Genomic DNA, 26716 nt, shown 5'->3' on the forward strand with positions numbered 1-26716 from the left:
GTTTTTGAACTAATTGTGGGTTTACACACACGAGCATTTCACTGGAGATCTTTTTCCGTAACAAATAAATTACACAGTAATACTTTTACATTTCCTGTCAACTTAACATCTTTTAATACAAAAACATGGTGGACCGCCTCGACGCCCCGACCACCGGGCTTAGCAAGTTTTCTGGGGTAAACCCTGAACATTATTTGCTTATTTCAGGATCAGGCAGCCAAATCTGGTCAAAGACGTGATGGTGTTTGGAAGCAAGGTAAATGCAACGTTAATGTTTGTTGTTTTTAAAAATCAATAAATGTGCCATAACATTGAAAATAATAATACAATAACATACAATAAGATAGCATAAAGTACTCTAGTACTTTAGCATAGATTATAAATAGATACATTTTACTGGTAGTTGTCCCACTGGGGAGCCGATGTAATCCCGTTGCAGTTTGGAAAAAAGACGAAGAGGGAAGGAATACCACAAGGAGGAAATCCAGGGAAATGGACGGGATATTGAAGTGGAGCTCAAATGTGAAGGATGGGAGGTGAGAGTAAGGCAAAACACAGGGAAAGGGAGTAATCACGTGTGTCCGGCGGAGGTCACCACTGGTCTGCAGGTTCTAATTATGAGCTAATAGCCACAGAGGAGGTCATTTGGAGCCATTAGCCGGTGCCTGTAGATAGTTAACGGCTCAGTGCATAACCCAACCTCCTTAATGTTCCCTACGAGGCCGTTAGTGCTCTGTCACCAGCCAGCTAGCTGCCTCGTTACTGTGATTAGAAACCAATTGATAGGTAATACTAAAATATGATAGCACTCTATCCAAGAAATATGGACTTTAGTAGAAAGGTAAGATGACAGGAGTTGTAGTCTCTGAGTGTCTCTGCTCTGTAGTGGGGGATGAGAATTTCCTCAGAAGCTAAGAGAAAATATCCTGCTGTATAAAGATGGAAAAGTTGGGTCAAATACTAAGTGGCACTAGACTCAAAATCAAATATGTCAATATTGCAAATCTAAACACTGTCTTGTTACTATGTTTCTATGTCTAGATGTTCCTATAAAACTGGTCAGCAGCTTTTACAAGTGGAACCTCAGACACGGAAAATCACACTCAGTCTTAATAAAGCTCAGGGTGAAACAGGAGCGGTTCTGAACCGTGGGCCACCAGTATGATCTGGATAACAGGGACACCAGCTCTGTCCAGAGGCAGCATACTTAGCCACACTGCTGATGCTTTGACGTTTACGCTAACTATGTGTTTGCTTCATATTCACCCTGGATACTAAACACAGAAATGTTCCTCTACTGGACTCTTCATTACTTTGGAGAACTTTAAAGAGGACAGGGGACGTTATGTATTTTCCAGGACAGTAGTGCCATTTTAAAGCCCAATCAATCAACTATATTAGTTTTAATGCTGTATATATCAAACATGACTTAAAAGACATTAACCTTCACAATTTGATGCTTTGAAATTAGCCTCTATCTCTTTAAGAAACTCCTGCTCTTTCCAAAAGTCACAACAACGTTTCTCCATTTAAGCCATTCATAGGAGAGTTGAACTGAGAAGTGATTTGGATGATGAGCTGACCAGACTACCAGTTTCACCGGGTGTCTAGTAATTGCTGCTGCCGCTAGTTTGGAGGAGCTGAGTGGAGGAGGGGCGGTGGAGGGATGCTCTGTCAGGCGGAAGATCAGTTGGAGGCTTCAGCTCTGAGGAGGAGCTTCGTGGAACAGGCGTTGCTTTGTAAGAACAGGCGTTTAGCCGTTTCTCAAGCATGCATAAAAAATCAAAGCAACATTCCAGATATGTTTCTGATGAGGGAATAGCGTCATAACATGATATAAAGCTAAAAAACTATTTTTTACATAATAATGCTCTTCAACAGGTGACACATGAAAAACTAACATCCCTTGTCTTTGCTTTTTGAATGTTTCTCTCTGATGTTGGAACCTTTTGTGATCTGACCTAGACGCTTCATAAAGGTTCTCCTTGCCCTCCACAGATAGTCCCAGGCATTATAGATGCCTGTGATGGGATAATGTTTTCTTGAGAAACCAGTACGGAATGACAGTGTGTATTTAATTACCAACTTGTTTATCTTTTAATAATTGTAGAGGAAATTAGCCAAAAACAGTTTTTTTTTCTTTAGTAACCATGATAGGATGCAAAAAGCCTCTAAGCAAAGCCGTGCAGCTCTGCCACAAAGTGGACATTTTTTCAGATTCAAAAGCTACAGCCCAGCCTTTATGTATTCTTCAGATTAGCTTAAGAACAGTGCGTCGAAAGCTTCATGGAACAGGTTTTCATAGCCCATCAGCTGCAAAATGTTTGATGCAGTTGTATAAAGTAGGGATGAAAGCTATTGATTGAGTTAATCTAAAGTTTAGTGAGCTTAACAATCGACTGATCGGCTGACAATAAAAAACTGATATTTTTTAATCTGTATCAAGAGGGTCTTTCTGTAACATGTAGGGAAATTTGTTTATAATATACTTTTTTAAAAAGCATGCTATAATTTAACAATTTTTTTGTCAGCTGTATTAAATACTAAATAAACAATAAAAAACCCTCACAATTTATTAAACTTTAAACCCTTTAATTTCCCTTTTCTGGGATGCTTCCACCATGATTATTTCTCATATTACTATCAACTGGTTTGTCGCCATTGGATCCTACAGCAGTGGAGGTGTGTTTTTTAGAGTTATACCTGAATCATATCTTTTTGTTTGGTCATCCAAACAAAGAAAAGTGAGTTTAGGTTTGAGTTGCCAGAAGAACAGCATTGGCCCTTCAGGTCAATGAAAGGAACTCTTCATCGTTAATTTATTGAGGGAAGAGTTTGGAGATGATCACTTCCTTCCTGTTTTAACATTATTTATCACCTGTAAACAAAGCGAGTTCCAAAATGAGATGGACCAACAAGTTTGGTGTATAAAAAAATTTGGCTAGAGGTGCACCAATCTGATGTCAGTATCTGGATCGGTCCCAATAATGAAATGAATTCTAGACGGGTATCAGTGACAATGTGCCCAATCCATAAGGGGTGATCTATTCAGTCTACTTCTATGATGTGCTCTGAGCGACCTCATGCCTTATTATTTAGTTTACATTATATTTACTATTCCTAATTGAACTGTCAGATCCATTTGAAAGAAGGGTTGTTTATTTTTTATATGTTTGACCCAGGGTATAATTCAGAGCTTTTATGTCTGTGTATAAGAAAATAAATGTCTTCAGTCAATCCTGTTTTTGTGTATCAGATCAGCATCAGTTGATACTAAACCTCAGATATCTGTGTTGGAAGAGAAAAATCTGGAATTGTGCATCCCCAGACTCGACTGATCTGAACAAACAGAATCCTGACATCAAAGTGATGTTAAAGTGGAGAGTACAAGTCTTTTTGTGCATTATTAGTGTCTGACCTCAGAAATGTGGTTCAGGAAGCTCACATTGGGCCAGCTTTGTGTCAAACTACGAAGATTAATAACAGGATGTAACTCAAGTTCTCGTGTGTGAAGGCAGACAAGCAAATACTTTGGAACTATCGTGTATTTTTAGTATAAAACAGCAGTGCTATGACTTTCACCAACTAGGCCTGGATAAACTTACACAAACACATAGAAATTAAATCAGTATCAAAACAAGGTTAATCTAGACCTACTATGCAGAACATTGTTCTTAAGCAATTAGAGTCAGATGTTTTCATTTAAATATATTTTATTTCTGCTTTGGCCAGACATTGATTCATATGATTTAAATTAAAATCACACTGGTTATCGGTCAAAGGCGGAATACTTCCTGCTCCTCCACATTCATCAAGGCCCCGGACAAGTTTGATCTTGAGTATATGCTCTTTCCTGGCAAATAAAGTAATCTAGCGCTCCCCGAAGAGTCACGGCTTCATCTGTGATGAAATCTCCAGGCTGGCCTCTAAATATTTGCCCGTGCTGTATTTGTGTGAGCGTTTCATTAACGATCAGAGCTGACAAACATGCACACTCATTGACCCCGGTCATCAAGGGAGAGCCTGAGACAGCAGGGCATGTTCCGTGTGTATTTGTTGGAAATGTAAATGCCTCACATGAAGAATTGATGTCGCTGGTGGAGACGGTTGCGGGTGGAAATGAAACTGATCTGGTAAACATTTTCCATATCCAGCTCTCCTGGCTGTTATTTAAGGTGCTGTCAGAAGTTTCAAGTGTAACTGATACAAATTCTAAAGTTTCATTTTTACAGTTTACAGTCACAGAAGGTTCAGAGCTTCAGATTGTTTAAAATTGCACTCACTCCCTTTTCATTATAGCAGTCTAGTTTGAAAACATTAGTTCATCAAAGGGTTGCTCCAAATTAGAGTTTGAGGAACTCAATTTGAAGGAGAGAAAAAGCGCTTCTATTCCACCGAGGAAAAGCCGAAGTGTGTGTCTTGGCTATGTTTGCATTTAAATCGAAACAGGCCCGCTTTAAAGATGCTTGCTGTCTTCATAAATTCTAAATTATGGAGACACGCATGACCACAATCAAACAAAGCACCAGAATTAGTTTGTTCCCATGAAGTACTCTTTGACTGTTGCCTTCGCCCCCTTTTGACTATTAGCAAGAAGGGCAGCAGAAATGTTGTGCATCTGGACATAGACTGAGAGTTAGACAGAGATGGCAGTGCGATCTGAATCTGCCCGAGGAGTTAACAGAGGAAGGCCTGTTTTTGGAGCGCTGCGTTGGCCGACTTCCAGGCCAGAGGGGAAGTGAGTGGAGACATCTTCAGCTGCTCGTCACTGACGGCAGCAAGAGGGCTGACGCGACCCGCCCGGACCGCCGGCCAGCGCCCGCTTTGCCTCCCATTCCGAAACGCTGAATGAACACAAAGTAGATCCAGGAAGAGAAAAGAATAAATCATATTATTTTTTCATAAAAATAAATTCTTCCCACCTGAAAGCAGGCACTTCCTTTTATTGCACTTCAGATCCTGACCGTGCTAAAGAAAAGTGTCCTAACAGCATGATGCTGCTGCTACCAAGGTTTCTTTCAACATTCTTCTTGTCACTCTTCCATAAGTGGAATGTGCTGCTAATATTTGTCGATTGAGAGATCTGAGTTGTCTGCTCCGCCGGAGTTACCATGGGAATGCTAGCTTCTTCTTTAATTGAAGCTGCAGCATGAAGCTTATGTACAGAATATAATTTTTATATATTTGTTAAAACTGTTGCCATGTCCTCATAGTATGAGACAGATAATCTGAAAAAACCAAGCTCTTCCGTCTCCTCCTTGCAGTCCTACTGCCATCTGCAGAAATACAACGCTCAGTGAGAAACAACCAATCAGAGCCAGGAGGAGTGTCTTAGCACTGTCAATCAACCTCGTGAATGCACTGCTAAATGTTCTAATGGTGGAGAAACAACTTAACATTAGAGGAAAACCGTTCATCCATCATCATTCTTGGCGATGCTAACCAGCATTAGCAGTGATGGGTTGGATGGGTCTCTTCACTAGATTTGTTTGCAATGTTGTGTTAATTTGTATCTGTTAAAAAAATAAGTTTGATTAAAATATTATACAAAAGTAAGAATATCTGCTTTTGTAATAGAACAAATGCTTAAATGAAGGAGTATAAGACTTTGTATATAGAGAACACCAGGGGTGAAAGTAGTTAAGTAGTTTTAAAGTCTTGGGGGTACTATGACAAATACAAAAAAAAATTATATATATATATATATATATATATATATATATATATATATATATATATATATATATATATATATATATATACTTGTGTGCTTTGGAGTTTGGAGTTTCTGTGATGATAAATTTTTTTGCAAAGCGATAAAAGCTGGGTGGCTCTTCAATTGCTACAAAATAAAGCTGTATTTCCTCCCTCAGCCCACTGACTGCAATGTTGACACCTTGAGATGCATTCTGAACATCATGGCATGGAGTACATCCCAGTTTTCTAACCATTAATTTGATCTTTTTAACTGGTTGTATCGATCATGTGTCCAGACAGAGGAATAATCAGTAGCCCAGCATCATGACCTGTTTGTTCTGAAGATCTTGCAGCTTCCACTTCTCTTCCTAACATGGCGCCTCCTCACCCTGACTCTCATACTGACAGGAGGAACCACAGACCTCTGTTATGTTAAAAGCACATCTTCTGAAGTTGGGATATTTTTCCTCCAACAGGTTCCAACATCTGGTTTGAGGAATCACCTCAAACCAGATGCTGGACTGGATTTTATTTCAATGTCATTTGTGAATGTTTCTCATTTTCAACAGTGGAGCTATAAAGGTTGAAAAAGGTTATTATTTTGGAGAAAATCTCATCGACATCAATATTTCCACTAAATAAGAGCCAAAAAAAAATAATTGTTTGATAAAGGAAAAACATCTCAGACTCTGAGCCCGACAGCACCAAACTATTTTTTATATCAGACAATTAATTTAATTTCACATAATTATCGCGGTAGAAGCCATTTGTTTGTTAAATAGTTAATGAAACATATTTACCGTGTTTGATGTTTGTTGTGAATGACGTGGTGTACTCGCAGACACACAAGGTAATTAGTCCGAGTTGGTCGTTTATTGAACGTTCAGAAACTACAGCGGCTGTGATGCGCCAAGACAAAGGTAAACAAAGGTAAAACAACCCGAACAGGTGATCAACTCTAAACCACTCACACATTTTTACTCTCCGTCTCTCTCTGTCATTTAAGCACAGCCGTTGCCATGGCAACCTCCTGCGCTCCACAAGCCGACCAAATATTACGTTAAAAACATAACATTCAGTCCGATATTAGGTTTTCAGGCTTGATATTTATTTTGCGATCATTAATAAGCCTCCCTGAACACAGCGGTAGTTGATTAGTTCATTTTAAACTCCTGCTCTGCTCGTTATTTTGGTAATGGAACCGAAACGCACAGAATTGAGCAATTTGTTGAAACAATAATCACTGAGATTATTATTGTTGTTGGGTCATTAATTTGAACACGTTTTGTTGATTTTTTGTTGTTCTTTAATAAAGTTACGAACGTTTTAAGGAGCCAGAGGAGGACGTGCTGGTCTCAGCGTCCTGGCGGCGTTCAGTTTGTCACCTAATGCTGAGATCGACTCAAAACGTTCCGCGATCGACATATTGCAGCCCGGCTCAAGCACAAAGAGTTCAGAAACAATATGAAATGGGAAAAAGTTATTTATTAACCGATTAAGTCGTGTTTTAAATTGTTCTTGAAAAAATAATCAGTTATGGCTGATTAGTGGACGCACTCACAGCTGCACAGTGAACCCGTTGATTTTTTTTAACAGCAGACAGCCGCTCCTCTCTTGCAGGTACTGCGTACCCCCACTAAATCTTTTAAGGGTACGCAGTACCCTGCCGTACCCCCTTACTTTCACCCCTGGAGAACACTGAATACAAAAATGTTTATCATACAAAACATTCCTATTTGCCAAACTATGTTAAAATATGGGGTTTCAGGTGAAAATAAATTAAGAGCCGTTTTGGAACCAAAAGAGCCGTCTTTCTGAAAAGAGCTGAACTCCCAATCACTAAGCCTTATCATCACAACAGGCTGTGTTGTGTGGAACTAGCTGTAGCGCAGCAGAGAAGTAAGGGGAGGTGGAAAGGCCCTGCTACTGTATCTGATTGGTTGCTTCTGACTGAGCGGTGTATTTCATCAGATGGCAGTAGGAGCACTGGTAGGAGGAGGAGCTGAATTTTTTTTCACGGATTATCAGCCTCATATTGTCACAGCATAGTGTCAGTATTAACAAATATGTAAACAACTATTGTTTATAAAATGTCCATACTGCAGGCATCATTTCATAATCTAACACTGTATTATGCCTCTCCACAGCTTCCTCGCTGACCGCTTTGACCGCTCTGACCACTCTGACCACTCTGACCAGTCTGACTGGTTTGACCGGTCTGCTGGGTTCCTTGATCTCCATGATGTATTTTTGAAAAGACTCCTGAGACGTTCACAGAAGAATTGGGTTCATGCTGCGAATCACACTCAGGTGAACTCTGTTGGCTAATTAGTTCATTTATGAAGACAAACAATTGCATTGAATTTATTTGCAGGCATTGGAACTAAGGGGCCTGACTGAAATTGCACACAACTTTTAATATTTTTACTAGTAACAATCAAAGAGGAAAAAAAAAACATCAGAAAAAGATTAACTACCAGGGTGTTTGTTTTGTTCAACTGAAACTTGCTAAAGATAATCCCACAATCACTGAAGGTATTAAATAAATCCACAGGTGGACAGGGAAGTTTTCAACGCTTTTCCCATGTCATCAATTCAGAGATGATGATGATGATGATGATGATGATGATGATGATGATGATGATGATGATGATGATGATGAATCTGTTTCCTGAACAAAGACCATTCAAACATTCAAACTTTTCTTCAGGACAGGCAGATCAGTTCAGTGATGTGGTCAGTAAAATAAAGATTTCTGGTGGAAATTAGGAGGAAAAAAGAGTAGCTGATCGGTATAGATGATCATTTTGGAACCTGATTTGTTAAGAAAATTGTTTTTGTCTTTATCAGCGAAGTCCATCCCTCTGACAATTTAAGATGTCAAAAAAGAAGATGCAACAAAGTAGTTGTGTTTTTTAGCACATGATTCTATTACTTTTTTCCCTCAACATTGTGTGACTATTGTTTTGTAAAGAACAAAAATATGCATTACTTAATATTCAATACTCAATCTGACTTGAGTCCATATTTTCTGCCAGGAGTTTCACTTGCCTGAAGCTCGTCATGAGCTTCTCCCTAGATGTTGAGATGAACTGAAACTAAGTTCATTCTGGTTCAACTTTAGAACAAAAAGTTTTGCACTGTCCTGGATCCTTTTTTAAAACCAACCAGAAAAACTTTCTCAGACTCGCAATAACAACTGTGTCAAAACACAGTTACATTTACATGCAAAAAAAAAAAAAGCAGATAAATAGCCTTAAACAAATGGTGGAAATATTTTTTTGTTCCTTTAATGTAAACATCCCTGGGACAGAACAGCAACCACTAATAAAAATAACTACCAGCACAATGCATTCTGCTGGACTTTCATCATTATGGTGGCCCACTTTTTGACACATTTAACCCTGCTCTAACTGACGAGCCACGCATCCCTGAGTCTGTGGAGAACATCTGCAGAAACAGTCACTTTACTGTATGTATGGCGAGGGGGACAGCACTCAGCAGCGCCATGCATTGTTGGAAATTTGCATGCTTAAGTCCATATGGCAACTTCCTTTTGACCTGCTTTCCCATCCCCGATGGATTGTCAGGCCTGTCAGACGATAAAGAATCACTTGACTTGCTATAACAAGTTCAAAAGGGTCTGATGACGCGCCGTTGATCCATGGAGAATCGGTAAAGAAACACCCTGCCGCTCGCTGCTATCACTGCCATAGAGATAGCCGCATTATTTAGGGAATGGGTATGCTAATTTCTGGATGTGGGGAGCGAAAAGTTAAATTTTCTTAGTTAGGAGGAAAGAAATCACATGCATTAAACAAAGAAAGAAGTGTGAATCTTTAAATGTGATTGTGTTTTCTGTTGGAAAGATAAAGAAAAAGACAGGACAAAAAGTGAGCAACAAGTACCTATTTTATATATATGAAAAAAGAGTGAGCGAGAAAGCAAGAGTGAGCTATAATCACATATAATAAATGTGTGGGGGGAGGGGGGGGAGTCAGATTTTTTTCTTTTTTTTTTTTGGATGGAAAAATGTTCCGAACAGGCTGCAGTTAATTCCTGAATGCAATTAAAGTAATAATGGTTTTAACACGCTGCGAGTTGCGGATTATTCCCACGCACAGATGGAGCGCCGCGCGCTATCCTTCGGAGTGACCGTCCGCGTGCTCCTTCTCCCGACAGCTCCGGAGCGGCGCGTGCGTGTCCCGTGTGCGTGTGACCCGGGGCTGACTTATGTGGTGGAGGTGAAGGAGGTGGTGGCGGAGGGGGGTTGTAAACACGACCCCCGTGCTGCATCCCTTCTACGGGCCCACGTCCGGTTTTGCGGCCATCCGATCCTCTGTCGGCGGCGTTAATGCGTCTGTCGGTGCGACATTTTGAATAATCAAGGCTGCGCGCGACCACTAGCTGTCAGCAACACAGCCTGTCTGTCTGTCACTCTCCTCTGTGATGCACTTAACATTACAGAAAACAAGCTGTCCGTCCAGGAGAGTACTTGATATACTTTTTCCCTCTTTATTATTATTACCAAAACCGTTCCCATAATTACCCCATAATCATTATATAATCCCCCAACAAAGCCTCTATTGAAGCCCTGTCTTTTGTCAACGCTGGGACACTGAATCTATAATTGCATTATTCAGCCTCTTCCAGCCCCCCTCCCTCCTCTCTCTACCCCCCCATATGGAACCATAATATATCAAAAACAGGGTGCAAGGGCAGCTTTTAGTCGCAGGAAACACTCCTGCTTCTGAGGGACGTCGTTCTGTCTTTCTGTCATGTGCTTTTATTCACAACTTCAAAAAAAAAAAAAAAAAAAAAAAAAAGTTGAGCGAACTTCCAAGTTCCTGTTGGCATTAGTGTTTGAGTCAGTCTGAAAGAGCAGTTTAAAAAAGAAAAGAAAAAAAGAAAAGAAAAAAAGAAAAGAAAAGCTTCGAGCACCTGCGCAAAAATTTCTCCACGCTTTTGCTCAGAGCGCACTCGCATCTTTATTCTCTAATAATTTCATTTTAGCGCAGCGGGAATAAATCCTTTGAATCGGTGAAAGAAAGAGAGAAAAAAACCTGAAAAGGTAAAAGAGAGGCTCCCCTGGGAGCGGTCCTGCGTCTGTATGCGCGGGGACCCGCAACCCAATGAGGCTTATTTACATTAAATACGCCACAAGGTTACAGTGCAGATAGATGAGCGTCATTTTTATCACTCATTACTTCTCTTTAGCGGTGACTGACGCTCGGGACGCAGAGGAGGAAACGCTCATTTATCCAGGAGTTTCTAAAGGCCAGGAGGAGACGGGGAGGACGGGGAGCCGGAACAGCTGTCCTGAAAGGTAAGGAATGTCACTTTTTTTGGAGTTATTTTGTGTGTTTGCAGGGAGGGATGTTAATGCTATGCCAGCCAATTCTGGTCGCCCCGAACCTCCGCTGGCTGCGCCTTCACGGCTTAGAGCAGAGGGCACGTTGCTTTTCTCTTTTTTTTTTCTTTTTACTATTATAATTTTAATCAAAAATAATCTCTCCGCGCGGTTCAAGGTCAGGATCTCGGAGGTATTTTTGGAGCGTTTTGTTTCTGTCTAATGTGAGGACCGGGAGAAGAAGGTGGCGCGGAGGGTGGAGGGGGCTCGCTGCTCCGCTCACCGCTGGGTTCATCAGCTGCTCTGACGGCGGATACCGCAGGAGCAGCCGGCGCTGCTCTCTACAGCAGAGCGCCTCTTCCAGCCGCCAGATAGGGGGAGTCTGAGCTGAGAGATGGAGGGGACACGCTGCTGATGCCCGCCGATAGGAGCCGGACCGGAGAGCGAGGGGACAAGTCCTGATAAAAACCTTGTTTGTTTTCTTTTTTATGTCCAAGTCGGAATACGCGGACGAGCGTGGAGTGGACAGTCTGAAACCCGTCCTGAGCGCACTTTCCCCCCACAACACTCCTGTCCCCGCAGCAGCAGCAGCAGCAGCGGCGGCAACATGATCCCGTCACATCAAACGGACATGCCTCGCTGTTTGTTGAGCACTGTTGGTCTCGACGCGGCGTTTACGCACCGGAGTCGGCGAATTTAAACAAAACAAAATATATATATAAAAAATAAGAGAAGGTAAGAAGTGTGGAGCTGAAAGCGAAGAGGTCTTATCGGGGGGTTCTGAGTGGGTGTGTGTGTGTGTGTGTGTGAGGGTGGTGGTGTGGGTGGGGGGGGGGGGGGAGCTCACTCAGGCTTGTTTCTGTGTGTGTGTCGCAGCGGGGGTCCCCTGATGTCTCCCCGAATCATGATTAGAAAATAAGGGTGCAATTATCCGGAGCGAGGGGTCGTAAAACAGCAGCTGGGACCGAGAGAGATGGGAGCAGCTCGGAAGCGACACCTTGCAAGTCTCCGCGTGCCGAACTAGTTTCATTTAGAGCAGAAAACTCATTAATGTCCATTATTGCTTTTTAATTTTTATTTATTTATTTTTTTACCCACAAAGCCTGTGCGTAAAAGCCGCTCGCTGCGCACCGCTTTGCGACTTTGGCGCATTACGGATCAGCAGCACAGCGTGGGACTTTTGCAGAAGTATGTGGCCGTGTTCCCGGTTGCTTGGAAAACTTTTTTTTTATTTTTTTAGCCGGCGATATTCCACGCAGCTGGGATTTTTGAAGACAGCGGGAATAAAGAAGTTAAAGTTTTGGCACCACGTGTCCTAAAAAAAAGAAAGAAAAAAAAAAGAAAAGGAAAAAGGAAAAAAGGCAAACAAAGTTATGAGCCGATGAGACCTGCCATTTTGAGCGCCGAGATCGACCTCCGAAATGAAAAAGCCGTCAAAGCGTCATGCTCTCCCAGATAAAAGCGCGGAAACGGAGCCGTCTTATTTCTGCCTTAACAACACCTTGTCCGGCTTGGGAAAAAGTCTTCCTCAAAAGTTGCGGTGTGCGCGCGTGCAAATAGCAGCAGGACAGCTCATGAGGCCATATCACATCAGCGGAGGGAACAGATCAGATTTGTACCCTGCCCTGATTTCAGAAAAAAATATTTTCTCTGCAATATCTTCACTCCATGAATAGTAATAAAAAAGTAAAAAAAAAAGCAAAGACACTCTCAACTTTAACAATCTTTAACATATTTTAATAATATATGAAAATAAATGGGCAGTTCTGAATTAATAAAGAATAAATTGAATTATGCGGCACCAGGGATGTTTGAGCTCTGTAATCCCATTTAAAGCCCCTGTCACACCAAGCGTCTTGGGTGGGGAGCTGTTATTTTCTCTCCCTTTTTTTTTCTTTCCTGGAAGTAAAACTGACCCCTGACCGGTTTGACCCCACTTTACCTCCAACCAGCTACGAGCTTTATGGAGACAAATGAAATGGCTCCAAAAACTCCATCACACTGTTTCCCTAACCTTTCCCCAAGTTATCCCGAGCCCCCTCTGCCTCCTTCCATCCCCCATCCGCCCAAAAAAGTTGCTTCCTCCTTGGATTCATTGTGCAGGGAAAATTGAATAAATAGATGGACTGTACGGGCTGAGATGCTGTCATTGTGTAATGGTATGCACAGGGCGGATATTGTGTCTGAAATAGTGTCTGGGCGTAAACCCCTTTTGTCAGTTGCTTTCAGTCCTTTATCGCAGGAGAAATATGAAATGGATGACAGTGCAGAGCTGCCTCAGACCTGTCTGCCCTTTCCCTGCTCCTCGCTCTGCTCCCCTACCAGCTGATATGTTGTCATTCTTTTTAGGTGAAATATTTTAGGAGGACAAAAAGGCCTTCTTTGATTTTCCAATCTGGCCTTTTCGAGGAATTGAAGGTGTTCTCAGTTTAGTTTTTATTTATCAGGGCCGCCTGAAAATCTCTGCCTTCACAAATGTATAAATCGTTTCACTGCACACACACACACAGAAATGTCAGAGGAAAAAAAACACACAAAAAAACAGGCATTTAAAATGGTGAACATTGATACATTTTGTTTCTGGATGAGATTTGAAGAATGAATCGTCTCTCGCGGCAGCAGGGATCTGACGGATCCTCCTGCTGCAACTTTCTAACTGACAGAGCTGGAAATCCGCTCTGCCGACAATCCGGCATGAGTCGCTTTCCCACCTGTGCCCTGTAACGGTGCTTCTGAGGGTGGTGGAGAGTGTGTGTTATACGTGTGTGTGTGTTTGGGGAAGGTGGGTGGAGGGTCACAGACCATGACTGACTGCGCTGATAAACATCTCTCAGCTGCAAACGAAGGAGAGAGAGCTGGAGAGAGGAGATGGCATCAGATCAGTTCTCCTTTCAGCAGACTGTCAGTCAGTCAGTCAGTCAGTCAGTCAGTCAGTCAGTCAGTCAGTCAGTCAGTCAGTCAGCAGGCCGCTCTCCCCTGCTGTCAGCTATCTGCATGCTGACGGGTTAAACAATCACATTTTTATTCTAAGTGTAACAGAGGTTTTTAAATTGGAACGGCAACATGCATGCTTAACCATGGCCTGTGATTTGGATTCAAGCATCTGCAAGAGTCCCCCCCATCAGATCTGCAGCCTCGCTTCCCCCCCCCACCCCCCACCCCCCATTCTCATGTAATTATGGGGAGAGGGCTCCAGCTGCACAGGCTGCAGGGCCAGGTTTTCCCATCCGCTGGGATCAGGGCAGTGGTGGGCAGGCCGGATCAGGCCAGCTCTGCTGATCAGCCAGCCATTAATTGATATGTGCAGTCATTGTGAAAACAGCAGCCCTCCCGCCTCGCCCTCATCCCGTTTTTTTTTCTTTTCTTTTGGTTAGCTGCTGGTTTTCAGGGCGCTGGATGGGAATAAAAAAAAAAAAGTTCCACCTTTTGTTTCTGATCAGGCTGTGTTCCTTACACAGCCTGGGGGGTGGGGGGGTGGGTGTGGGGGGGGGGGGGGGGGGGGATTGTAACTCCTTGACCTTGATCTCTAGAGTTTAAGCCAGGGAGGGCAGCATGTTGTCAGTCTTCACGTGAAGTTGCCTTGTGAGGGTAATAACAACGGGACTTCTCCGGTTTAAAAACTCCCAATCAATCTCCAGAAAATAGATTCTTCCTCCAGGTTGAAACGTTTTCAACAGCAGCCAACAGGTTTGGTGCCTCCTGCCTCTGCTCATGCTTAGGATTTCATTTTGTTGAATGAATTTATGGTGAGAGACACAGTAAGCTACAAGAGTCTCTGCAAAGACAACTATGGATCAAAACTACACTGAATACATAAGGTAAAACAAAAAATCAGCAACAAAATCCAACAGTTGGGATGCAGAGGAGCGGAGGGGTCGGGTGGGCCGAGATGGTGAAGCTGAGGCTAATTGCTGACGTCAGTTCCATCTAAGAATAAAGAGTGTGGGGCAGATGAGGCGTTGACAGACTGGGTGCCCTCATGCCAGGGTGCCATCACAACGAGTGTCTACGTGTCTGGGCAGAGGGAGGAAGCGGGGCTGAGAGGAGAGCGGAGGCAGTTGGTCTTAAGAGGGAGAGCTAAGAATGGAGGAGGTGATTTCTCCTTATCAGAGGACTTGTAGAGAATGTGTGTGTGTCTGCACATCGGTTCAGTGTGTTGAAGCCCCCAGGTTTCCGCCCCATGTCCTCTGGCCTCGCAGACTGTGACGTTCTGAATCTTTGGTCCTACTTCCCCAGAGGAACTCCTCTGGGGTGCCGTGGTTCCCCAATGGTTTGTGTCCTGCTTGGATTCCTTATTCCTAAAAGTTTGCTTCAAACTGTGGATTTACGGAGGCACCAGGCGATGTCAGGGCTGTTTTTTTTTTTTCCCTCCTGTTGATACGTCGAGGAGCGCTGTGTTTTCAGCCGTGTCATTTCCACAGACAACAGCTTAACACAAACCGGCAAGCACACATCAATCAGAGGTCTTGAAGCAGAGAATTGTTGCTACTTAGCATTCAGCTGCGCTCTGCAAAGACAGTGGTAAATACCTCCAGCCTTCATGAGATGGAAATATGTGTGTGTGTGTGTGTGTGTGTATGTGTGTATGTGTGTGTGCCTGTGTGTGTGTGTGTGTGTGTGTCTGCGTGTGCGTGCGTGTGTGTAGAAGGTCCTGTCTATCGCCCCCTTTCACCTAGCATCTCTGACTGCTGGGCTCATGTCATGACTGCTCTTTAGCTGCGTTGCGCGTTTTCGGATGTGACCTCTGTAAACTTCCAGACCCCGGCTAATGAAGACATCAAAATATTCAGGGAGGGGGGCCGAAAAGAAAAGAAAAGAGCGGGAGGGGAGAGAGGAGAGGTGAAAGTGTGGGAAAGCTGGGGAGAATGTGTGCACCTTTAATTATGATCAAGAGGTTCTCACCAAAGGATGGAGGCGTTTCCCGTTTGCTAGCGCTCATAAATCTGGCCCTGGATCTGCCGTACGGTGAGCCCAACCATTACTGTACACCATTGTAGCGCACATTCAGCTGCTTCCCCAGCACCTCATTTGCATAATTGGATCTTTAATGAAACTTCCCCAGTGGAATGAATAAGAAAATGAATAAATTATAAAATAAATATAATAAATATAAAAAAAAAAAAAACATGGCAAAACAAAGCGTGCGTTTCCATTGGGGTAAAAACGCTCCATCAAAATAATCTGCGGAGCTCTTTTATGAAACTCTTGTGATGTGTGTGTGAAGAGAAAGGTGATGGTGTGGACTGGAGGTAGGAGAGAGAGAGACAGCAGTGTGAACAGAAAGAGGGGGGGGGAGAGTGACCTGCTGTGGCACAGGCGCTCGCGCATCAACGGCAGTGCTACAAATAGGATGAGAAGTGACTGTGAAAGCTGTACATTCCCAGCCAGGTCTCGCGGGTTAAGACTACAATAGTGGGATATTCTGTAGCCCAGGGGGGGATTTCAGCTCCTCTTCTGTCGACACTCATTGCACCAACTTGTTACTCGGGGAAGATGGCTCTTTTGTCGGAGAGACGATTCCGTTCCTGCCTGCCGGAATTCCTCCGCTGTGAATATTTCCACAAAGATGAATTAACGCTGCTATTGTATTTTATTTGAAGCCCACATATTAAAAAAAATTATTTATATCTATGTTTGTCTGAATATATATACATATTCAGATAAATTGCTGAAAGTTTTTTTTTTTTTTTCTTTTGCTTCTCATTTGTGGTCCCAGTGGGACGTCCGTGTTTTTCTGTCCGTTCTGCCTCAGGGTCCGTAGGGTAAAACCTTTACCTGTGTGTTTTGTTGCCTACTAAATGTTCCAGTAATAGATTTATTTAAAATTACGCATTTTAATCGGCATGGTGCGGTAGAGACTGTTCGGTAAGCTCTCTTTTGGTGATAAGTACCCTTTTACTCCAAAGTGGAACAGACAATTGTTAATCGAGGACTAATGGTAAATGATGGTGTGTTAGAACGTGTGTCTGAGAGGAAGAGTTTCTCTCTCTGCCTTTTTGTGCACACCCGCGTGTGTGTGTGTGTGTGTTTCCACTCCACATCTGTACGAGTGGATCATGTGTCCGAGTGGTTTATAGGTGGTTTGTGGGGCAGGATCTCCTTAGTGAGGTAGTGGAAAGGTGGGCAAGGTTCAAGTAGCTCAGACACTTTGATGGCAGCCCCGGAGAGAACCCTTCACCAGCCTTCTTATCGCTCTTCCCCTGGCGTTCTTTCACTCCTTTTTTTGCCGTTTGTCAGCTCCCACAAGCTTTCCCAATATTAACCCTAATCTTTTCCTACCTGCCTTCAGTTTGTCTTTTTTTTATGTCTTCCCTTCTTTTCATTCCTGATCCTGCTGTGAATCTTTATTTCAGATTCATAACTAACAACATATAAATGATTGTTTTTGAAAGTTTGTGTTAGAAGAGGCATTATTAAGATATATTGCTGCTGTAGTTTGGAGCTTGTTTTGACATTATTCTGAGCCACTTCTCTTTCCAACTGCACAAAAGAATAAAATAGTTTTAATCACATTTAAAACTATTTAAATGTGATTATGCATTTGAAATATAGAATTTCAAATGCATTTTTTGTAACTGTCTGACAGTCATCTACCTCTAAGCTTGTTCCACATTAACTTTGAACCACATATTACATTTTAAAAAGAAGTAAACAGGTTAGATTGAGATAAGATGCTACTACTACGTGCTAATTTTACGATTTAAAGTCACCTATTTGGCGGAAAACGGTCCTGTTAGCGGAAATAATACGGAGCTAAATGGAAGACGAGGAGTGATGACGGGGCGATGCGGGAGGGGTGGGGGGTGGATAGGGGGACAACACTCGGCGAGGAGCAGAAGGAGAGCAACAGAGAGGCAGAAGAGGAGAGATGATTTACCTAACAGATTCTGCAGGCTTCTCTCTCAACAAGCGGCTGCCACAGATCCTGCGAGCCTGAATTGATAAATTCACTTTGATAAAAGTCACTGAAATGCCGGCCTGTCTGCGCACCTCCATTAAGCGCCGGTACATTTGTCACAACCACTGGAAGTCAAGCGAAGGGTTTTAATGTCACATCGGGCTGAATTAAAGACTCAATCGAAAGCTGTGAAAGGTTTACGTTTTCATTCCAAGTGACAGTGGTGGCGCTGCAGCTGCGGCTGCTGTGAAGGATTCCTCAGCTCCGCTTGATCAAGGCAGTCATTTTACATTTTCTATTTTTCTGTTGGGAAATTTAGGATTATTTGCCACTCGGTTTAGCCTGGCTGCTCATTTTGTATATTATGACTTTGAGCAAAGGCGGGTGCATGTCTCTCTCTCTCTCTTTGTGTGTGTCTGCGTATGTGTGCGTGTGTGTGTGTGCGTGTATGTGTGTGTGTGGGGGGGTGTGTGTGTGTGCGTGTGTGTGTGTGGAGGGGAGCTGGGTTGTTCATTTCATGTTTGGCATTATTTTTGTAATTTATTATTATTAATATTAATCAAGAAAAATTCAATCTGTGCTGCATTAATCATCAACCCTGCCTTAATATAGCAAACCAAGGGAGCGTTTTCTTTTTTGAGTTTTTTAGAAAAGGCTGCATTTAAAAACACAGCTTTCCCCCCTGAGAAGTCCTTTAATACCACATTACTGTTTCCCATTTATGCAAAAGTAAATAAGTAAACCCAAAAGGCAAATGAGCATTCCAGGCATTAAACACACAGCCTTCTGTAAACGACTGGCGCAGCCTCGACCACATCTCCGAGGCAAAGCTGCTGTGAGACCGACGACTGCTACTGTGCCTTTTTTTTTTTTTAAGATAGGAAAAAGGTAAATACATGTCTTCTTGTTTAACTTTGCGTCTATTTTAGGACAGCGCATTCAACATTCAAAAGCAACTTTCTCTTCATGGTTTTCATTTCACGGAGCTTCAGGGACTGGGAGAGAATGCAGAACCTCCTTTAAACTTCAGGGAAAAGATCAGTTAGAGTTCATTCCTCAGCTTTATCAACACATCTGTCCTCTGTAAAAAAAAGAAAAGAAATCTTCCTACAACACATTTAAGCATAACAGCAAAACAAAATGGTGAAATTGGACCTGCTCCAGTCCTGGAATGTACAAACAAGCCCTCATGACTGCTGACTAAAGCTTGAGCAGAGAAATACTTCCGTTACTCATACCTGTCACACACACGTCCACTCACCTAAACAACTTAGTTACTTTGGAAGTTTATGGGGGAGGAAAACTTTAAAGTATGTCAATATCTCTTACATACCAGCAGGTGTTTTTTTTAATGTATTTATTGGTTTGTTTAATTCAATCATAAATCAACAAAAGGAAACTCCCATCATGTTCCATTAACTACCAGAAATGTCATCAAGACTGAGTGTTTGTGTCCATCAGCAACAGGACTGGTGTTAAAACCGTGTGTTAGCGGGGTGCAAGCACTCTTCAGCTTGTGAAGTTGATGCCTCCTGGTGTTTTATTTAATCAGGTAAAACGCACTTTACATGTGTGCGTGTGTGTGTGTGTGTGGGTGTGTGCGTGTGTGTGTGCAGTTGTGTGACGGCGTATTGCTCTTCAGGAGCCGTCGGTCTTTCATGAACTACTTTAAAAAGTCTTGTTCAAGGTGGGGAACCTAATAAAATTTATCTATTATTTATCTGCGTTAGCGCTGGCGTTGGATTTGAAAAGAGAGCGCTCTAATGCGAGAGAATTCCCTCGGTGGCGCGCTCCTTTCTTTTAATGCCTCTCTTTAGTCATAAGACGAGCTCCCACTTCTGTGGTAAAAGAAACCTAATTGATCTCGGCCAATTTCAGTTTTCTCAAATCGTCTTTTTCTCCTTTGCATCTTCAAATGGCTCACCTCCTCCAGCCCCCTCCTCCTCCTCCCACCGCTCCCGCTTATCTTCCTCTTTGTCTTTTGCTGCTTAGTCTGTGGCATTTTTGTCAGCATTATTATTTCAGATCATGTGCTCAAGTTGTTTTCCTCACCTCAGAGCTGAGTTTTTTTTTAATAGCTTTTCTTGTTGTACTCGCACACGTTTAAACATCCGCAGGCAGATCTGCCTGCTTTTAAATGTTGCTCTTGATCATTCTGTCCCGGTTCGGCCCAGGACCACAGTGGTGTTTTTTTGTTTTAAAATGTCTTCTGTGTATTCTTATACTATGTAATAATGTTTTTATTAATTTGCGCACAATGTATAGCTGCTTTTAATCAGGGACAATCAGGGCCTCTTAAATCCTGTAGGAGATTTCAAAACAATCCCAGGAGTTGTTTATTTCTTGGTTTATAACATGGTGAATACATACATTAATAATTAATAGCAGACAGATAGAGTTACAATTGGCAGAAGTGTTTGCCTTGGAGCCAAATTTGCTGAAAAACCTTTGAAAATACGAGTGCACCTTTTGTTTAAACAAGGTGTGGATAAGATTTCAAAGTAAAAGGTCAAAAACTGTGTCACAGATTGAAAAAGGCATCTGACCTCAAAATATGTTTGTGGTTAAAAGAAAATATGAATTGCATCAAATGGGTCACCAAAAAAAAAAAAAAAAGATTTACAGCTATTTTGTTTTGAATTAATTTTAGATCAGACGTAGCAGCTAAATAAAATCCAGTTGTCAATGTATTTCTTTTGGTTTTTTTGTGGTGTGCCACAAGGTTTTGTGATAGGTCCTAAAATTTTGGTAATATGCAAAATAAGAAGAAAAGATCTTAAGGAAATTCTAATGAGTGACTAATTCTTGGAGCATTTTTAACTTCAAAGCTGAGCAAAAGACTCTTAACAGTCATGCTGGAAATCTACAGTTAACTCTCGTACCCTCTAATGCTTTCCAGATTGACTTTATTTTCAAACGTCTTTTTTTTTCCAGTGAGGATTTGGTTTATTATTTTAAACAACAGAATACATTTTCATTCCAGTGTTGCTCCTTTTTTCAGCCGCTGAAAGCCCGAGTCTAACACATCGTATCATGCTTTCTCGCCTCACCCTGTCTTTAAGCAATTAAGCTAGGTCTTCCACATTTACAGAAAGAACTACAACTCATATCCCCCCCATTCAGCCCATAATATGCCCACCCACCAGCAAGACAATCTCATGACAGAACTGCTTCAGATTGCAGATAGAGGTCGGCTCTACAGTTCTGAAGTTGAGCTCAGGTTTGTTTCTCTCTCTCCCTCTTGTAGCCTCCATCTCTCTGATTGCCGATCAGCCCCCGAGGGCTTCGAGGCGCTCCTTCTAGATCCCTGTGATTAGAGTAAATGCCCCCCCACCCCAACCCTCACCCCAACCCCCTTTCTTTAACCAGAGATCAGAATTGGCTTGCAGGGCAGGAGTGGGAGACTGGAGGAGGGCAAGGTGAAGAGCTTGGGACACCACTGAGACTGAGGAGGCTCAAAATGTTCGAAGAGAAAGAGCAAAAGAGCAGAAGTGGAACTGAAACATGACTTATATTATTGTTCCCTTAGACTTTGACAGTTGATTTCTGCAGATAGATTTTAAGTTGAATAGAAAACTGGAATTCTAATATTACTTGCAAAAATAACATCGGCATGAAAGCAATAACTGTGCTAACAATCAACAAATGCCACATGTAGACATTTAGTTTCTTATAAAGGTTTTTTTTTCAAAGTTCTTTTTTTATATTGGGTTTAGGATAGAAGAGAGTAGTTTTAGTTTGCACAAGTTAACACTGAATTAATATATTTTCACTGTCTACCACCTAAATATTTTAAACTAAATTCACATCCACAAAATAAAATTGTTTAATTTCTGTTATAATTTTTAATAAAGTAAAAATGTGATTATGTCAATTCACTGACTTTTGCAAGCTTATTTAAATCTGTTTAGTTTCTCACCAATCCTTTTGATAAATGACGATATATGTTTGAGAAAAATCTGAATGAATTTGCTTTTATTTACACATTTTCCAGTTTTTAACATTAGAAAAGCAAAATGACTGTTTGAGGACATCATCTGGTAAAATCTAAATGCATCTAAGGAAAAGAAGGTATCTGCAGGAATGTTATCAATACTTGGTCATATATCAGGTTGTAAGAAAACTTTTGAAAAAATTAAATGGCAAACTTGATGACAGGAAGATACAAAAAATATATATTTATATGTAAATGGCAAAAGTAGAAATTTGCTTTCAAATTTTATTTCATTTATTTCATTGCTTATTTTGTTACATGGCTGGTGGCGAGGTGTTATGCAAAGTTGACTTTTTTGAGCTTTGTATCATGTTATAATGCTATTACTTCCTGAAAAACATACCTGGACTGTTGCTTTGATTCTTTCATGCATGTTAGAGGAATCTTTGAATCTCCCCTAGCAACCATTCAGGGGTGCCTAAGAGCCATGTCCCTCATCCCTAGGCGAGTCCCAGACCCCTGTGCCTACCACACAGCCCCTCCAGACTAGCAGCAGCAGCAAATAGCAAGCAAAAACCTGGTGTAACTGTGTTACACCAAGTCTGCTGACCTTATCCTACAAAATGGAACGCTTCTGAGATCAGTCATAAATGGCATCAGTGGATGGCATGAAAAAGTGTTGTGACTTGCTGAAGTGTGAGTGGCAGAAAGGAGAGAAGTGTCTTAAAGAGACAGAGGCCACTAACAAGGTGTCAGATGGTAAGGCAAAGCCAAATGTCTTTTAAGTTGTTTTTGATATATACAGATTTTTCCAGATAATTGATAACAGTTACTTGATTGTGCTATAAATGGCACTATATGCCTGGAAAATACATAATTCAGCCTCTTTAAATATTACTGGTGCATCAAATGATTCTGTATGAACAATTTTACAAACTAAGGGAATTCTGTAGTTTTTCAATCGGAAGTAGCATATTTGGTTGTTTACAATCAATGAGAGAAAATCGAAACAGAAAAAAGAATCATAAACTGAAGCTATATATGTATAAATAATAAAAAGTAAGCAGAATAAAAGGAACATGGTCAAGAATTAAGAAAGGAAGCATAGATACATTCAGCCACACCAGATGACCATTGCCCATGGTGATATTGGAAAGGGTAGGTGGCCCAACTTGACCAAGTTTTCTGTTGCTGTTATGTATTTGCTGAGAGTTTCAGCATTTTATCCTGCTCCAGAATTGAAAGGATTTCCTTAATTTTTATTGGGTGGGTGGGTTGGGGGTGGGGTAAAGGGGGATGACAGAACCGCCTCTGGGACTGAAAATGAAACTTCATTGCTTTTGGTAGACTGACCTACATCAGGATCAGTTTTATTGGCCAAGACTGTGTCCACAAACAAGGAATTTGACTTGGGTTTTACATTACCGATGTTCTCTAACCGCTAAGCCAAATTAAAACGAGGCCAACGTTTTTCTTTTAAGTGGCAATTTGCGTTCCAAACCTCCCCACACCCCCCAGACAAAAAGTACATCATAATTGCTGGTGGACAGGTCTGCTGATACTGTGCTTAGCAGCCACGTGTCAGTGTCAGCCCTCAGGTGCTGGTGTCGTCCTCTTCCTGGAAGATGTGTATTTCCCACGGTTTGCTGTCGTTCCGACTGCAGCGTGTACCACTACCTGTGTGTGTGTGTCTCAGTTCATGTTGGGAGGAAGGGGGCATCTGGGGAAAGGGGGGTGGTGTGTGTGCGTGTGGGGAGTGTTTGATTCAGCCGTTACTTGTGTTCATGTGGAGCCCGGCAGAGGTCAGTCTCCTCCTCAACACCCCTTTTTCATCTAATTTCTGAGGCTGCGGGCGACCGCTTGCCGCGCTTTTGTTGCCAGAGGTAATCTGTGAAGTGATCTTAATTATGGAGGTTCGGCCTGTCCCCCCCGCGCTCCGCCACGCACACACACCTCCTCATCCCCCCTCTCTTCTCTCTCTCTCTCTCTCTCACTCTTTCTCTCTCTCTCTCTCTTTTCCTCTCTGTACACACTTTTAATCAAACAGCATAGTTAGCTGGTAATGAGGGCGAGGGGAGCACGTGCGCTTCTGCTTACACATGCTGCGAGGCTTCGAGGAGGAGGAGAAAGACAAGGATGAAAGGAGTAAGGAAGGAAGGGAACCGTCGAGAGCAGACGATGTGCAGTTTCCATGACAGGTTTGTCACGAAATTTTTGTGCTCATATTGAATGAAAAATAAAGCGGCCCTAAAGCTTTTTGAGAACAAAAATAGGGATTTACATCAACTATAAGGACAGTAAAATCTGAAAAAGTTGCAACTTTTTATAACAGACACCTCTACAGGTAGTCTGTTCTCCCTCACACACACACACACGCACACCCCTACACACACACACACACGCACACGCACGCACGCACACCCCCACTCACGCACACCCACCCACACACACACGCACCCCCCCCCCAAACACACACACACACACACGCACACCCCCCCACACACGCACACACACACACACACACACACACACACACACACACACACACACACACACACACACACACACACACACACCTGTTCTGGTACTTGTTTCCAGGTCACAGCCAGGTCAGGAGTGTAAACATAATGACTCGCGCTTCGATGTGCTTGTGACTTGCATCACCACATTAGTGTTGCTGGAAGTGAAAGACCTCATGACCTCGACAACCCTGAAATGTTCCAGATGTGGGACGTCCGTCAGGTTTTTGGAGTCTTCCTACGAGGCTCAACTAGCAGCCAACAGCCACTAAGCCCAGTAATGCAGGCCAGAGTGGTTTAGCCACCTTACCAGAATGAACTGAGAAGCATTGAACTGAAGTGAATTAATTCCATTGTTGTGGAATTTGGTATGACACTGCGAGTACCTAGAGAAAATCTACACATTTACAGGGAGAACATGCAAACCTGTGGGAAAATTTTAAACCCAAATATCATTTTATTAGGGAACAGAGCAAATCCTATGCTCTTGTGTCACTTTAAACTGAAAACTTTAGAAACATGTATGTATGAGGTAGGAGGAGCTTTCACATCTGTCAGGTAGATTGTAGGTTTTCTGCTACAGTCTAAGGATGCATTCACACCAGCCATGTTTAGTTCACTTTAATCAAACTCCAGGCCATCTGACTAAAATGTCTGGTTTGTTTGTGGAGCTGTGAATGGTTAACCGAACTCTGATGTGGAACAAAAAATGTAACTTTGGTCCTCCTTCAAACCTCGGACTGGGTTTAGTAAAGTGAACTGTAGTGGGGTTTGAATGAATATGTGAACACCACGCGGATCGAAAACTGCTCTAAAAGCAAGAAGCAAACTACTGTGCAGGGCATTCTGGGTAGATATAACCAAAACAACCAAACATGTGCTAGCAGTAGAAATGGCTGGTGGTCTTTAAAAAAAAAAAAAAGAAATCCTCCAACCGCTAAAATCTGACGCCACACCTGTTTTGTTCATATTCTGTGAATGGTCTTCTTCAGAGGTTTTCATATCGTTTCCTTCAGTGGTTGTTTGTGCAGCGCCACCACAGGCAAGGGGAGGAACAGGTTCTTCAAAGGGTTTGGTTGGCCGATGCGGGTCTGAAAGAGAACCGCATCAGCTGAAAATGGAACCACTGTTGCAATCTTGGTCCCCAATCGAACTGAGTCTAATAGACTATCAGGAGTGAAAGCAACCTGAGTGTGTGTGCTTGGATGTGTGAATAGTGCTAATTCCTACAGGGTCAAGAGGAGGGGCCGGGGTTAAATGTGCCTGACAGGAGAGGTCAACAGTGATTAGCTTCCTTCTGAACTAATGGCTGGATGCTGAGGAAGCAACAGGAAGCGCAGGAGAGACAGAGCAGAGAGGTGGACCTGCACTTGGGTTACAAGTTTGATGAAATCACTTTGTGCTACTGCCGTGAATAGTGCCGCCCCCCTCCCCCCAATCTCCTCCTGCAATCCCCTCCTCTCCTCGTGTCGCTACATTATTAAAGGTTGCCTCGGTGCTTAAGTTAGGCAAAGCAGATGGCCCTTTTCATAAATCATACTTTTAAGATGATTATAGGCATTGCCACCCTCTGTTCTTTCTTCGTTCATGGAGTTTATTTTATTCTTTTACAACACAAAGACAACGTCGGTGTGGACTAGAACACTTCAGTTCGAACCCTGAGATCCAAAAAAAAAAACAAAAAAAATCAAAATAAGAAAAGAAAAAAGAAGGGAAGAGATGAGATTCAGCACCATATCATCAGCCTCCCCTGACTTGTTCTGTTCTGAGCTTGGCACAAACTTATTCAAAACAGGATGTTAAATATATAGCATTGGCAGGGGCTGGGGGGAAAGGAGGCAGGAGACGAGTGATCATGGGGATGTGTGTGCATATGCACGCTGGATTATGTCTTTGCTGTTGCACTATTCCTTGATGTATGCACCATGTCAGGCAGTCATTGTCTCCTGGGTAAAGAATGATAGTTCAAATACCTAGCATCTCTCCCCTGGTGCTCCAAATGCTTTGCCTTTGAAGTTTTTATAATCCATCTGTCATCTTCGAGAAGGGAGGGCACATGTTCCGTACCGCTCAATTACCAAATTTTCTTTTTGCCAACTGCAATGAAACAGGAGGCAAATAACATGGGTGACCCTAAAAAAAAAAAAAAAAAGCAGTTGTGTGTGGAGGTGAATAGAAAGAGAGAAAGAGACATTGGGAGGAATTGCCCGAAATCCTGCTTTGCTGACTTTCTCACGCACTTGATTGTGTCCCCTCGCTGCCTCTCATAACAGGAGAACAAAGCCTGTTTGTTGTGGGTGGAATGCCTAAAATGCTTC

The 26716-nt window shown here is 42.4% G+C and overlaps 1 protein-coding gene across 8 annotated transcripts in view; it reads left to right on the forward strand.

Annotated features, from left to right (window-relative positions):
* Positions 1–9695: 9695 nt before the first annotated feature.
* Positions 9696–26716, forward strand: part of znf536 (zinc finger protein 536) — a 233865-nt gene continuing 216844 nt past the window's right edge. For 3 of the 8 annotated variants that reach the window (XM_008404917.3, XM_008404919.3, XM_008404911.3), the window contains exons 1-2: positions 9697–10768; positions 10915–11023. The gene's annotated coding sequence lies outside the window, so the exon portion shown is untranslated. The other 5 variants (XM_081604912.1, XM_008404913.3, XM_081604910.1 and 2 more) reach the window with 4 other exon arrangements.

This window comes from Poecilia reticulata, chromosome 3 (assembly GCF_904066995.2).
Source record: "Poecilia reticulata chromosome 3, P_reticulata-male-v2, whole genome shotgun sequence".
In the NCBI taxonomy this organism is placed as follows: Eukaryota; Metazoa; Chordata; class Actinopteri; order Cyprinodontiformes; family Poeciliidae; genus Poecilia; species Poecilia reticulata.